Genomic DNA, 16,679 nt, shown 5'->3' with positions numbered 1-16,679 from the left:
TTATTCTGTATCACATTCCGGGTTACTTTTGTGCTTGGACACCTGCAGATTGGCTGGAGAGGATTTGGGTTCCAAATCCAGCAGCTTCCCTTTACAGGCCATCATCCTCCCTCTTCCTCCATGCTGGGAAGCTTCAGAGGCCATTACAACGACAGATTGACAGTGCATCCTAGCCTCTGTTTCTGCCCTGTCATAAGACAGAGAAGATTACAGCTTTTCTGAGGTTAGTGATGAACAGATACTACCTGGTTGTGGCTTCTCTGCCCTGGTTCTGCTCCTGCTGGACTGTGTATTGGGTGTGGATCACAGAGCAGCAGCTCCTCACCTTTGCTGTGTCAGGACTAGAGATGTGATTCAGTGGCATGACACAAGCTCCCAAGCCCATGGGGCCACACTGGCCCTGCCTTACACTCTGGGATCTGTAAACTGTTACTCTGTATGACTTTGGTGACACTCACCTCCTGAAACACTCCTAGAGATGTGCTGGGCACCATCCGCTCAGGCTCCCATACCTGTTTTCTTTCTGTGTGGCCACCTCACAGCCGGTTCAAAACATTCCTGTTATAGCATACATATGTGATTGTACCTGCTTCCTCAGAAATTTCCAGATTGAGCTGAGAAGATGGCTCAGTCAGTAAAGCGCTTGCATGGGGACTTGAGTGTGAATTGTCATCAGTCATATAAAGAGCTGGGCATGGTGTCATGTGTCTATAATCATGGCACTAGGGGACCTAAGATCTCCGAAGCTCGATGGCCAGTCAGCCTAACTACCTAGCTAAATGTGTGAGCTCCAGTTTCAGTGAGAGTGATTGAGGAAGACACTGGATATGGAGCTCTGATCTCCACAGGCACAAAGACACACATACAAGAATATATGTTCACATCCAAGTGAATACACACATTTACCAAAAATGCCCGTGTGCACTCATTAATTTTGTCATCCCTCTCTTAAATTTTTGTTTTCAGAAGTTATTGACTGAGCTGTGCTCTGGGATACTGTATCAGACATAGCATTTACCTGAAAGGGAAGCACAGCCCTACCCTCCCAGCATGGGATGGAGGGTGCTCAGCCTCTCTGGGGAAGGATGTTGGGAACAATTTTATCTAAGATCTAAGCAGGTCTTCCCAGTTTCCCAGCAATATGCCCTCAGGGGTCACTGTCTGAGGGTGATGGTGGGAGGCAGCTTGTACATCATAGAGAGCTCAGCACCAGTGTTCTGGCCCCAGCTGTCAGCTACAATTGTTTATAAAAAGTGCCTAGTGTCCCTTGTGAGACATCCTTGCTGTTGGCGGAGAACCCTGTGCAAAATCTCTGTAGCTATGGACAAGGTGACCTGCAGCAGGGATCAGCAGCTTCCATGGCCAATGAGAGGAGCAAGCAATGATGACTGAAGTGAGAATCAGACCTTCAGAGCCCATCAGATCAAGCAAGGGTATGCAGGGGCTTCGGAGAGTCAGGGGCTTCATCTTGAGAGCAAGCAGGGCTTGGTGGTGTTTATGTCTTCCCTCTGCAAAAGGTTGACTCAGCATCTCTATGGGGCCAGAGAAGAGGCTCTGAAGACAGTATGTTTCCTGGAATTGTTTCCTTCAGAGTTTTCTTTCACTGAGAGATTTCTTTAGCAAATACCGGTATATCCATGTGCTGGTGGGAGATGAGAGAGGCTTATTTTGTACAAGATCAGGGCAACAATGAAAAAATAGCATTATCCATGGCAGCATAAGCAATAGGAATTAACAGGGAAACTGGGGAGGAAAGATAGACTGGAGTCAGGTGGTTTCTCTTCTCTGCTTGCAATATTTGTCGTTCAGTGATTTCCTTGAACAAAAGGAGAAGCTTTCTCACTGCCACCAAAACAATCATAAAGCATTACCTCAGTTTCCCCAGGACCCCCTAATTCCTAGCATTTGCACCTTGTGTAATGGTAGGTTTATTGTCTTAAGTCATGGAGTCTTGGGATCATTTGTTACATGGCAGCAGCTGGTGACAAATTCACTTCCACACCTGCATAGTCAGAGAAGTGTGTGGAGAGATTGAAGAGATGCAGGCTGTGGGAAATCAGGCTTAGATTTTGGTTTACATATCTGAACATTCATCCAAGCACGTCCACGCACTAGAAAGCATTTTGAAGGTGAGAGACTCAACGAAGCTCTTCTTAGCCCATCCCATCCAGTGTTCAGGGCTTAGCAGTACTTTTTCAGAACATCTGGGAGGTGAGACTAAGCACCAGGCCCAGAATTAAATAGGGTCAAGTTTTTATTCTCTTGTGATCTCCAGATTTACAGCTGAGGCCAAGCCCCAGCATTCCACACTGTGCATATCTACCAGTGTAAGGGCTCTAGGTCTTCCTCTGAGAGATCCAATCTGTTGTGTTGACTTGAGGGTCTGGCCAGTTCATTCTATTCCACTTGAAGTTCTGGGCCCTTGAGGTGTGTGTGAGACCCTCCCTCTTCCATGCTGAGAATTCTTACTGCCCTTGTCCAAGATCAGGAGGTGGCCATGTCCCTTCAGGTGCATTGCTGGGCATTCTATTCTGTCCCATGGTTCTGGTGTCTATTCTCATCCTGAGTCCCACTTATGGATGCTTCCATTCTGTGGAAGTCTGGGTGTGGCAGGGCTAGGCATCTTCCCCTTTCTGCATGGGTTGCTTGGGTCTTAGTGTTCTCACCAGAATTTGGAACTGTTTATGTGTCATTGAATTCTGTTGTTCCAGTTCTGGTTGGATGTACATAGAATGTATAGATCACTGTGGATGTTATGAGCATTTTGCCAAATAAATTCTTCCCATCCTTGTACATAGAATAGCTCTCCATTTATTTCTGTCTGGTTTAATCTCTGATTACATTTTGTGATTTTCACTGTATAGATCATGCACCTTCTTGGTTAAATGTATTCCTGAGCATTTAACTGTTTTCAATGTCATCACAGATTGGATTATTCTCTATTACCAGTATAAATAAACTCAACTTAATTTTTTGTGTTTTTTTTTTTATTTTTAATTCTGCAACTTTAGTGACTTTATTTACTAATTCTAATATCTTGGGTGGAGGTTTTAGGGTTTTCTATACACAGGGATCAATCACCTTATTCCATTATATGTCTTTTATTACTTCTTTTGTGTGACTTTTCTTGCTCACAAGCCTAGCATCAATAAATGCAGAAATAAGCAATCTAGAACTATATCAAACCCATAAGCTTCTACACCATCAATAAGCTCAGCTATCTCTGCTTGTCAATCAAACACCCTACCCACTGAGCCACATCTCTGGCCCTAAGTGGAATCTTTTCTCAGCAGTTTCTTGAGTTCCCTAAAGATATGAATCAGCAAAAAGCCACCACGCTATATGCACAGCTGTGTCTGTTTTTACAGCCTTTCCCCAACCCCTGCTCTTTCCATCTCAGTGAGGAGGAGTCTGAGGAGAGAATGGACACAGTCTCACCAGTGACCCTGCTTTGGAGTTTATTCCAAGGAGTGAGATAAATACCAGCTAGATTCTTTTCTTAGGGGAAAATGCACCCCTTGATTATATAAAAGATTAATAAAAAGACAGATATGAAAAATACTGTCGAATGGATAAAGAAAATGTGGTACGTATATACAAGGAGTACTACTCAGCAGAGAAAAACAATGACATCATAAGGTTTGCAGGCAAATGGATGGATCTAGAAAAGATCATCCTGAGTGAGGTAACCCAGACTCAGAAGGACAAACATGGTATTTACTCACTCATAGGAGGATACTAGATGTAAAACAAAGATGACTAGATTGCTACTCACAACTCCAGGGAGGCTACCTAGAAAACAGGACCCTAAGAAAGACACAGGGATCGCTCAATGACAGAGAAATGGATGAACAACCTGGATGTGAGTGGGGGTAATGAAGGGCAAGGTTCAAGGGAAAGAGAGCTTAGGAGAGCAGGAGATAACAGCTGGATCAAGAACAGAGAGGGAGAACAAGGAAGAACAGACCATGATAAATGAAGACCACATGAGAATAGGAACAAGCAAAGTGCTAGAGAGGTCCCCAGAAATCCACAAAAGTTCCTCCACTGTAGACTACTGGCAATGGTTGAGTAAAAGGCCAAACTGACATAGTCTGGTAATTGGATGGCCAAACACCCTAACTGTCGTCCTAGAACTCTCATCCAATAACTGATGGAAATGGATGCAGAGATCCTCAGCCAGGCCCCAGGTGGAGCTCCAGGAATTTGTCGAGAAAAAGGAGGAATTGTAAGAGTATTAATTGTTGAGACCAAATTGGAAAAAGCACAGGGACAAATAGCCAAACTAATGGAAACACATGAACTATGAACCAAAAGCTGTGGAGCCCCCAACTGGATCAGGCCCTCTGGATAAGTGAGACAGTTGAATAGCTTGAACTGTTTGGGAGGCACCCAGGCAGTGGGACCTGGACCTGTCCTTAGTGCATGAGCTGGTTGTTTGGAACCTGGGGCTTATGCAGGGACACTTTGCTCAGCCTGGGAGGAGGGGACTGGACCTGCCTGGAATGAATCTACCAGGTTGAGCTGAATCCTCAGGGGAGTCTTTGCCCTGGAGGAGATGGGAATAGGGGGTGGGTTGGGGAGAAGGCAGGCCAGGAGGGGGAGGACAGGGGAACCCATGGCTGATATGTAAAGTTAAATTAAATTATAAAAAAAAGAAAAAATATACTGTCAAAGAGACCAACAGACTGAAGCCACAGCTTGGCAAATGTCACACTGTCCATAGTGCAGAGGATATTTTTAGGATGCGGTGACAGAATAATTAACTTTGGTGTATCTGCATGCCTCTTGGCTTTGGGCCTTCCCTTATCTGGAGGCATTCCTATAAAATATTTTCATGTTTTTGCTGTATAGGTATGAATCCAATTTCATCATAAAGCTTTAGCTTATGTTTTCAATGTGTATTTATTTATTTTTTTGTGTGTATGTGTATGTGTCTGAAAGTACATCTGTTCACTGTGGGCACTCAAGAGTCCACAGAAGCTGGAAGAGGGCATTGCATCTGTTGGAAATGTAGTTATGAGTGGTTGTGAGCCACCATGTGGGTGATGGAAACCAATCCAAACTCTTACAGATCCTCTGTGAGAGCTGTAAGATTTCTAAACTACTGTGCCATCTCTACAGCACCCATCCTGTCCTTTAAAGATATATCCTGTGACTTCGTCTGCCCAGCCTTCCCTACATGTATGTCACATTAACATGGCATCCCTACACTTTAAATATTTATCAGTTTAGATTTATGAACCTCTCTGTTCCATGAACTTGGGGCAACTGAGTGTTAATCTTTCAGTATGTGTGTATGTTACTACTTCCATGTAAGGGTCTATATGAATATCTTCATGTTAAAAGATACTCAGGGAAAGTGCTCTCTGTCTGTCTTGTCTATCTGTCTGTTTCTCTCTCTCTCTCTCTCTCTCTCTCTCTCTCTCTCTCTCTCTCTCTCTCTCTCCCACACACACACTGGAATGTTGTTTGCAGGAAAATAGATGCAATTGAAGACAGTCATGTTAAGTGAATTAAATCAATTTCAGAAAGACAAATTGCGTTCTTTCATTTCTGCTTACTAGATTATGTGTAGATACACAAAACCACGTGCACTTTTGTGTACATCAGGAATGTCAAAATATTAATGATGTTTATGGAACAAAGCTCTGTGCTGATGTGCTCCACTGTCCTAAGTTCTGACACCAAGGTTCATTTCCTCTTTCCACAGCATCAGAAGATAGCTGGGGCACACTTCCTTCCAGGAAGTTCATGCCCGAGATGATCGCTGAGGCCTCTGATACCTACCCCTCTCCCAAAGGCCAGAGGTCAAAGGGGCCAAAGGGGCCAAATGAAACCATCAAACTCACTTCTGGTACCCTGTTTGCCATCTCTGGGCAGCCTTCTGTAAATTGTGTGGAGAATTTCTCAATAAACAGCACAATAAAACTGGCAGAGACAATCAGACACTGCTCCCAGGAGAAAATGGGAAGCACATGCTTTCAGGGGGCCCTTTGCTCTTCCAGTCTAGACATGCTCTTGAGCTTCCCATGCTGTCCTTCCCTTCGTTTCCTGTGTCACTCTGACATGACATTTGATACTTTGGTAAGCTGATGAGTGACTGAGAAGGACTTGTGGGTGCAGAGCTTTTAGGATCTAGACACATGTCCCTAATCACCCGGGAAACCATTCGTATTACCCTCTCCTTAGTGGCAAAGCACAGAGAGCTCATGGGCTAATCAATGATATCCTATGCAGTTTCTTCCTCCACAGTTAGCATTTAATAACCAGTTTTCATAGTAAGACAGATAACATTGCTTAGAACCTCAGTGGGAGTGGGGAATGGAGATTAGCTGACAAAATTGCTTTTCCTAAAAAAAATAAAATCCTGTCTTCACACCTTTTTTGACAAGATTTGAACATTGATAGAGTTGAGGAACTGACTCCTAGTAAATGAGCCTTTAGTTTATCCTGTCCACAGTGGAATGTCCCAGTGGGCCAGCTGCAGGCTCTGATGGCACTGAAGAGAGCAGCAGAGATCTGGGACCTTGTTGTCTTACATGGAGATGCCAACTATCCAGAGGCCACACTGGAAACACTCTTAGCTTTTGGGTTGGTGGAGGCCAATGATCCATTAATAGATTTCAAAAGGTTTCACCTATCATTTGAAGGATGTTAGGTCAGAGATGGGCAAGTGCTGGCTGTTAAGGCTAAAGACAGCCAAAGATATAGTGTAATTATGCTCTGAAGTTGCAACACTCAAGTCTCTCCAACCTCTGGAGTTTTGGTCAGTTATCAATCTTGCAGAAGGCCCACTGGGAAGTGAATCTTCTTCCAGGGAACTTTTGTTCCACCTCTGCACTTGTCTGTATCAAAAGATAGTTTCATTTTGTTTTACACTTGAGGCCAAATGCATGGCTGGCATTCCAGGTTCTTCTTCAGTCTTCCAACCTACACTGTAGAGCAGCTGGGCATCACACAGGGAGCTGGGGCAAATGACAGTGAATATTAGTCCCTAAATCAATAGCCATATGTATAGGGCTGGAAGAGTGTGCGAGGTCTCCATTTCTTCCTAGCACTCCATGGTGCCTGTCAATAGTTTCTATTAGCACCAGGAGGCTGCATCCTGCCTGCCAGTCTCCCAATCACTTGGCTCTCATTCTCAGGCCCCTTGGATTGCTAGGAGCAGGGCGGCACCAATCTCCCCATGAGGCTCCTTCTTCCTGGTCTAATTGGGAGATGAACCAGCTCCAAGCCTCTAGATCCTGGACTTCAGCTGCAGCACACCCTCACATGGGGAAGGGTATGAGAAAGCATTGAAAGTCAGGCCCCTTGAACATCAGCTCCTAACTGGCTATTCTAATATGTGAATGACAGTAATCTGCACTTGGGGACACCAGAGTTAGAATTCAACCTCTGCAGCATTCATCCCGAGTGCTAAGGACCCATGAGACCTGGGACCTGACACTTGGACACTTGACCTCTCTGGGCCTTGCTGTTCCAGTGTGAAATGAAAAGATTAGGCTCTTCCAGCTGTGTGGTCTAGGGTCACTGCCTGCTGGCTCTGGGGAAAGACAGCCAGCAGTGGAGACTGGAGTGGGCCCAGGCAGGGGTGAGCACAAGAGGAAATGACTTGTTTTTTGTGAGCAGTCCCAGGGAGTTCCTTCTGTGGGGCCTGGTGTTCCAGGTTCAAAGATCTCCTAGTTGTCTCTGAGCCTGGGGTTGTTTGTACTGTGTGCTGTAGAGAGTCTTTCTCTGCACCATCAGTTCCCAAATAACAACATGGAGACTTACTATTAATTATGGAAGCTCGGTCTTAGCTTAGGCTTGTTCCTAACTAGTTCTTATAACTTAATTAACCCATATCTTTTGATCTTTGTTCTTTAATGTGGCTAATTTACCTTTACTCAGTACTGCCTATCCTGCTTCCCTGCATTTGGCTGGTGACCCTGCTTTTCTTCTTCCCAGAGTCCTCTCTGTCCCCAGAAGTCCCACCTAACATCTTTCTGCCTAGCTATTGGCTATTCAGCTATTTATTAAACCAAGCAGAAGGCACCTTGGCAAAGATACATCTTCACAGTGTAAATAGATATTCCACAACATGTGTAGGGTGTGTGGGTATGCACTGAGCTGGGCTTGTTTGTACAGTGTGTAGGGTGTTTGGGTGTGCATGTGGAGGCCAGAGACCAACCTCTGGCATGATGCTCAGGGAACCACTCACCTCCTCTTTGCATAAGTTTCTTATTGACTTGGAACTCACCAAATATCTAGACTGGCTGGCCAGTGAGCTCTAGGGGCTGCCTCTCTCCATCTTCCCAGTTCTGGGGCTATAAGCTGAACATACCCAGAATTTTTTTACATGGGTTTTGGATCATATCAAACACACATCCTCATGCTTATAAGGCAATCACTTGACTAAGCCATCTCTTCAGTCAGGGGACAGGGTTTAATTGTGAAATAGCTCCTGTCACTCAGGGTCTGCTTTCTTGTGGCAAAGGGACACTTCTTTGCCACAGAGGACAGTGACACCAAGAACTCTGTACACCATTTGCAGCCTTAGAATTTGGAAGAATTTGGTTTACTATGTAAGGTGCTGAATTTGTGAACACTATGGGTAGTCTCCCCCCCCCACCTTTTCTGTCTTGTTTAAAAGCAAAAGAGATCAGACTATCAGACACACAGAGAATCTCCATTTTTATCAGTACAGAGCATTCTGGCACTTCCCAGTTCCCATGCACAGAGCCTGGTGGTCAAGGAGCCCAGTCTGGGACAGTGAGGGAGGGCGAAAGCCCACAGAGGCCCTACGAGGAGCATGAGAGGCAGTCAGAGAGGAGAGGGAATGTGACCTGGGTCAGGGGAAGCTGTCTAGGTGAAGAGTAAGTGCTGGGGTGCCAGGTGGAGCTAGCAGCATGTGCAGCCTCAGAGTCTTTCTGAAATTAGCAGAATGCAGCCCCCACTCTTCCCTGGGTGTGTATGGGGGAGGACTTTGAGAGCCCACTCTTCCCTGGGAGTGTGTGGGGGAGGATTTTTAGAGCCCACTCTTCCCTGGGTGTGTGTGTGAGAGAGAGATGGGAGTGTGAGGATGTAGCTGCAGGAGGTGAAGGAACCAGCCTGGCACTATGGGATTTTTCACTGTGGCGAGGCCTCCTTCTTCCCTTCTGTTAAATATTATTTTAAAAATATTTATTCCACTCATACTATGAAGCCATCTGCTCCTACACACACCCACCACCTTTGAGAATCAATCACACCCTACCTCTGGGAAAGTGGGGGAGGGGTGGAGCAGAGCAGGTGTGGAGGAATCTCAGGTGGGAGCCATGGGCCACTCCCCAACTGGTCTTCTGGAGTCTAACCAGGGTCCTCCAAGCTCTAGAATACACACTATGAGGAGGCTTTGACCAGGAGGGCTGCTTTCTGCCTCTCTGACTCCTGGAAATTTGGGACCAAGATGTAAAGAGTGTGTAGAAGTGTTTGCCAGTGACAATAACTATCATTTCCCTACTGCCACTGTGGTTATCCCCTTTGGGGAATGTCCTTTGTAACAGTTGCTGGGTAAGGTAACTCACAGAGCAGCTGGATCAGAATGTGATGTCCTGGAACTAAGCCAAGGGTTCAAGGATTTCACGTGGTCACCCGACATCCATCTTTTGGTACCCGTAGTAACACCAGAGTTCTTCCTGGTAGCATTTCTGTCTAGGCCACACCCTCTGACTCCAAAGACTTCCTTCCCAGTGAGGACACTTCTAAACTCCTGAGCATGGCACTGCCCACTGGTGATTGCTAGCTGGAAGGAGGTTAAGTGGTGACTAACCCCCACTGGTCCACTCTGGTTGAAACTCGTCACTGCAGATGGCTTAACTGGGAAGGGATTTAACTTTGAGACAAGATGCTGCTGTGTTGGACAGCCATCTTGTGTTCAGACAGATGGGAGGAGAAAGTGAAAGACAGCAGAAGGAGGGGAGAGGATCTGAACACCAGGAACTAGTGAGAAGGAGTCAGAGCAGGCTGCAGTGCAAACACAGAGGGCCTGAGGCTAGCCCTTGATACACACCAAGAGGCAGAGATGAGATCTCAGAATGGCACATGAGCAAGGCTGGCTGCAGACTCTGGAATCTCCTTGGTAGCTGCAGCTGGCTTCATCCTACTCTGTCCCTTCCACTGGACACCCTGTCACCGCTGTGAGATTTGCCTGTGTTTTTCCAGTCATCTCCTGTAATTCCCCATAAGAGCTTGAACATATTTCTTCCACAGATGCTTTGGATCCTCTCTTTCAGAATCTAGTCCACCTCCTGTGTTCTTCCTCTGTGTAGGGGTTGGAAACATCCCTAGTGCTTCCTCTGTCCTTCATCCTTTGCTCTGCCTCCCATTTTGTCTTTCCTCTTTAACTTTCTCAGAATTCTTCTCCACTTCATTAAGTTTTCCTTCATCTGTATCTAGTCTTTTGGTCATAGAAAGGATGAGAATATGCTGATCCCACAAAGGGCCTGAGGTGAGGATGACATGGGTGTGTTCTGTGGACAGAGGGCAGGCCTGAGTTCTGCTTATGATTATGGAATCTTGATGTAAAATGCAGCCTGATGTTGGATGTCTTTCTGTATGCTGTGAATATGTGTGGCTTCCATTGGATAGGAAATAAAGCTGCTTTGGCCTATGACAAGAAAGTTTACAGCCAGGTAGGAAATCCAAACAGAGACACAGAGAGAAGGGCAGAGTTGGGAAACCCCTGCTGCCAAAGGAGCAACAAGATGCCAGCAGATTGATAGCACCACAGCCGTGTGGCCACATACAGATGAATAGGAATGAGCTAATTTAAGGTGAAAGAGCTAGCTAGCAAGAAGCTGAAGACATAGGTGTGCTCCAAGGCCACCTCCAGGGTAATGCAAGAACGTTTATGAAGGCAGCAAGGGCTAGGCTTTTTCCATCCCAGGGTAATTAGAAATGCATTTCTATCATCTGACTGGTAAATTAAGAAAACACACATGCTTTCTGATGTTAACTTTGTCTTTTACTTCATCTTAAGAATGGTCTCTGACTCTGACGCCACACAGCTACATATTTCTACATTGTTATATTCCATACATACAGTTACATGTCTTTCTTTATGTACATATGGCCATACATCTCTATACACGGTTACATCTGTTTTCACCTGTCTATACATCTCTCTTTTACATACATTTCTCATCTGTATCTCTGTTCTATACAGCTCCATCTTCCTTGTCTCCACACAGTTACAAATCTCCACACAGCCACAGCTAAACATCTCATTTCCATAGATCTCTCACCGTACAGCACTTACACAGTTCCTAGGCACAGCTGCTCTACGTAGCAGCAGCTCTTCCACACAGCTCGCTCTCTCTCTCTCTCTCTGACACACACACACACACACACACACACACACACACACACACACACACACGAAGTTTCTGCACTGTTTTCCAGAGTTGATGGTGAGCATGGCTCCTAGACTTGGTAGTAAATGTACCTCCACCATGTTGGGAAGCTGAAAGGGTCAGAGTCAGCAGCCAGGGCCTCTGATTTCATCCTAGCTGCCACTTAACTGTTTAAAAATCTCTCCTGGCCAGAAAAGGACTATAAACAATAAGACAGATTCAGATGAAATAAAACTCTAAACAGTTTACATTGTGTGTAAAAAAGATGCATAGGCTTGAGAGAGAGAAGAGAAAATAAAGAATATAGATTGTTTTATATAATTGTTTATAAAATAAAATCTTAATAAATAAAATAATGTATAAAAATATAATAAGCCACATAAAGATGAAAATTACACTAAGAATCTGGATACTGAATATTATTATATTGTCTTTGGGATTTTTAACTGCAGAGAGACATTTGATTGTAGGGGCTACTAAATTAAACCAATATGTATATTTTAAAGGTATTTTGACTTCAAAATTTGTATCTAAGGATATTTGTTTTGAAAAAAAGGTTCTGCTTTTGTTTCTCCAAGAAGATGAGAACCTGTGGATTGCTTCTAGGCTACTCTGGTTTGATCAGCCAAGACTCCCTGAAAGGTCTTCAGTGACAGCCATGGCCCAGATGATCCAACATCCAAAGTAGCTTCAAAGCAACAAGCTGAGATGATCCATCCTCACAGACTACTACAGCCAAGTTTAATTATAATTCTAAATTTTCTGAGGATCCCCATAAGATTGCCAGTGCCCCCAATCAGCAGGAAGTAGTATGGGAAGCTATGCCCAAATTCACAAATTATTGTTTATGAATGTTTATTTTTATTTCAAGGGGGTTGATTATAAATGCAATCTCTTTCTAAAGAAGAAAAGCAGATATAGATATGATAGGATAAAAACGATAGATTATTAAATCTACTTTTAAAAAGCAACAACTCATTTGAAATATTTTACATTTCTATAGATTTTAGTTTATTGATACAAATTTAAAGTTAATTTTGTTATGCTGTATGTATATTTTTAGTTTTGTTTAAGGTATTGTGTTTATGCAATTCATTTAAAATTGTAAAGTGTAATTAAGAAATACAGATTAATAGTCATTTATAATAGTCAAATTTATAGACATGTTAGTTAAGTTTTCTAGGTTTACATAAATATATTTCAGTTAGGTAGATAATCTTCAAACACTTCAAAGCCCTACAGAATATGACATTTAAAATGTTTTAAGAACTTAGACTTTTCTAGACATTGAGGCATGTCTGCTCCTGGCAGCACCAATCTACTTCAGAGAAGAGTTTGCTTTCTTTATGGCAAAAGTTAGCCATTTGGGCAAGAAACTGCTCTTGTCTGGACTGCCTGACAGTATGTTGTATAAAATGGACATACAGGACCCATAGGAAGGTGACCACTGAACTTTGCAACATGAGATGGTCCTTCAGGTTCCTGTTTCATAGAAGAAACTGACAGATATTCTATAGGACACAGGGAAAAGCAACTGGCAAACTTTGCCAGAATGAGCAGAACAGTCCTTAAAATTTCCTACTTCACTGAAAGCCATGCCAGAGACTCTAGGCCTGTAGGTTGAAGATTGATGCCCCATCACTACAGAGGAACTTTGGATGACTGTCCAGGCAGCCAGATGTCTCTGTCATTTCTAGAATTATGGAAGTTGCTTACAGTGTACTTCCTATTTATTTAGGTAATATTATATCTTTCTGGGGGTCTTTGATGAAGTCGACGACTAGACAGTTTTAGTTTTCCTTAGTCATGATAAAAGATTAATTAGACATAAAACTTTAGACTCACAAAACATAAGATAAATGATAAAATATTTTCTTTAATTTTGCAAAATACAAATAGACTAGATATTGTAACTGTAATTCTTGTTCAATAACTGTTTTGTTATATATAATTTTATTATGTTAAAGTTAAAACCTTTCTTTTTGATTAGACAGAAAAGGGGAAGTACTGTGTGATGTCTTTCTGCATGCTGTGAATATGTGTGGCTCCCATTGGATAATAAACAAAGCTATTTTGGCCTATGGCAAGAAAGCTTACAGCCAAGTGAGAAATCCAAGCAGAGATACAGAGAGAAGGGCAGAGTTGGGGGAGACACCAGGCTGCTACTGACGGAGCAACAAGATGCCAGTAGACCAGTAGTGCCATGGCCATGTGTCAACATATAGATTAATAAGAATGGGCTAGTTTAAGATGAAGGAGCTAGTTAATGAGAAACTGAAGCCATAGGCCATACAGTTTGTTATTAATATAAACCTCTGTGTAGTTATTTTATAAGCAGCTATAGGAACGTGGGTGGGAGAGATTCATCCAGATCTGCTGGGCAAGGCAGGACAGGAGAAACTTCCCTCTGCAGCAGCCCACACCTCAAAGGGAAAAGGAGATTTTATTCTAAGCTGAATGTGAGTCATGTTGGCCCAAGAATAAGGATTGGGGTTGTCCTGAGTAAAATGTGCCAGTATGGAGACAGTGTCACGAGCTCTGTGTAGTTACAGAGCAAAAGGGAACATGAGGTAGACAGCACAGCAGAGCTTGGGATCTGCTGCTGTAGGTTGTATATATGGTGTTGTGTCTCATGATGCTCTCAGCCTTTGGTTGGTGGAAGCCAGCAGTCTGCTAAGAATACATCCCAGAGGTTTTGCCTGGTAGTCAAAGGGATCTTAGTTCAAACAATAAGGTGGGCAATGAATGGCAATTAAAGGGAAGAACGAAAACCCAAGATAGTTTGACTCTGGGTCTGCAGCACTCCAGCTCTGTGCAACTGGGACATCCTGACCAGTCAGCATTTTAGACTCTTCAACTTGGGTGTGGCTTTTCCAGGGAAGTTCAATTCACTGTGTTCGAGTAGTTACTTAGTGACTATTCTTCTGAATCATGGTGCACAAGGTAATTCTAGTATCTTTCTTTTTTACATATTTAGTTTTTTTTTTTTCAAAGAAGTACAATAAAACAATCAGCAAGCCAGAAGCACAGTGGAGCCGGTGGAGAAGGGAGCCTATGAATAACATTGTGGTAAACATAGGAGGTGACATACCAGGGAAGGGGTGTCACTAGTGCCAGAGAGGAAGAGGAGGCTGTCTCCTGACAAGGTGATAGTAAGCAGCCCCTAGCAGGTCCACAGACAGGTGAACACCTTCACTCACTGACCTCAGCTGGGAACTCAGTACAGAATGCTCCTGAGAGGCAGCAACTCAGTGTGGGTCAAACCCAAGTCCCCTCTATAGGACCCGTCTAACCCACAGCTCACTTAATTCTCTAAGACTCCAGAAATAGAAAGCCACAGCTAAAAGTTGCAGGTAGCCACCAGGCAAGGAAATCATGAGCAGAAGTCAGCTCACGGTGATACTGGAAGATCAGATATGGAGGTGAATGCACTGTGTGTGCTTGACTTGATGCTAGTTTGAAAATATGAAGATAAAGCCAGACAGTTCCAAAATAACTGCAGAGAAAAGAAATAAATAGAACGGCTACAAATATCACATGCACATAGCATATAATTTAAATTAAAAACTCATTGGATAGAATCAACCCATTAGATCACAGTGAAGAGGAGATTACTAAGTGGAAGAGGGTGCTGAGCAAGATTAGAACTCAGAATTAAAAGACACAAGAGGGATGAAGAATATGAAACTGAGGGATGCACTCAGGATGGGATGTCTTGCTGTGGGAGAGAGCAAGCTGGGAAGCAGTTTATTTTGCATATAAAACAAGATGAGGATTACCCAAATCAAGGCCAACTGTGGGGGATAATCCAAGCACTCTTGATGTACAGCAGGAGAGTCAGAAGCTCAGGGCTAGCCTTGACTACATAGCAAGTCTGAGGTCAGATCCTGTCTCATTAAAGAAAAGAGCTATTTGAAGCTGATAAAAGAGAATAATATGCAAATTGGAAAGGACACGGTTTCTCAAGGATGGCAAAGAAAATAATTAGTTTCAATGCACAAATCTGCAGTTCTCTTTTGTAATGGGGGTAGCAGAAGCCTGGTGTCCCCAAGTCATCATGGCAGCTCTACTGGAAGAAACTGGTTACTGTGCAGACGCTATGCTGACTGGTGATGTCCAGGAGATGAGGAGTGGGTTGCAAATCTGACTCAAGGTGGTTTGCTTCAGAATGGATATTTCAGCATGGCCTGTCATTAGCTCGGGAGTATCCCAGTGAAATCTGAAATTAGTTTGAGGTTAGAAGCAAATGACAATGCTACATTTGACCAATCATTGTCTAAAGATATAAATTTTCATCTGGTTCAGACTAAAGGACATGGACATGATATAACGAAGGAGAAACAAAATGTCTTGCTGAGACCAGGTATGCTTTTTGTCTGTTTGTTTTATACTTAAGCTTTTGTCCCTTTAATTATAAATTTTGAGTTTCTTACCTGCACACAATGTACTGTGATTACACTTCCCTCCCCCCCCCCCCCGCCTTCACTACCCCTCCTATACTTAACTGACCCCTTCTTCCTATTACCTCCCCCCCCCCCTGTGTGTGTGTGTGTGTGTGTGTGTGTGTGTGTGTGTGTGTGTGTATGCACACATATATACAAGCTTTGTGCAGGTGGTTCTGGACTCTGTGCATTCTTGATCACAGCAGCCTGTCACTTCCAGAAGGCAGCATTTTACAGAGTTCTCATTCTCTGACTCTTAAGTCTTCCAGGCCCTTGGGCCCCTCTTTGTGATGTCCCTGGGTTTCTCAGTGGGCAATGCTAAAGTCTCCTCTAGGCTGAGCATTGCTTCACAAGGAGATAGCAGAGATTCAGACTGCCCACCCAACCTGGGGTCTTGCAGGCATGGGATCTGCCCATTACTGTGCAATGTGAGACTCTGGCTACTCATTCATTCACTGCTTCCTACACTGGAAGGAAACCACTGCTCTACAAAGCCACCACTAGGACCAAACCAAGGGGTAGTGAGTAGGTGAAAGTGTTGACTAAAGATGAAAATGGGCGAGGAAGAGACAGCAGGGGCATGTCCTCTCCTCAGAGACTGCAAGGGGATGTCCTCAGAGCTAGAGAGTAAAGGATTACCAACCAGGAACACCTTCCAGTTAAAGCTCCCTCAACATCAAGGGCAAGAGAAACATCTCTAGAGAACAAAAAGATAGCTCACTCACTGGTATGCTTCCATGTGAAAACCGGGACCTGAATTTGGAGCCTCAGCACCCATATCAAAAGCTGGCTATGGCAGCATGCACCTGTAATCCCAGGACTGGTAAGGGAAGGACAGAGACAAAGGAATCCCAGAGGCTTG

The sequence above is a fragment of the Onychomys torridus genome, chromosome 4 (assembly GCF_903995425.1).
Source record: "Onychomys torridus chromosome 4, mOncTor1.1, whole genome shotgun sequence".
Classification (NCBI taxonomy): domain Eukaryota; kingdom Metazoa; phylum Chordata; class Mammalia; order Rodentia; family Cricetidae; genus Onychomys; species Onychomys torridus.
This window is presented reverse-complemented; position numbering follows the sequence as displayed.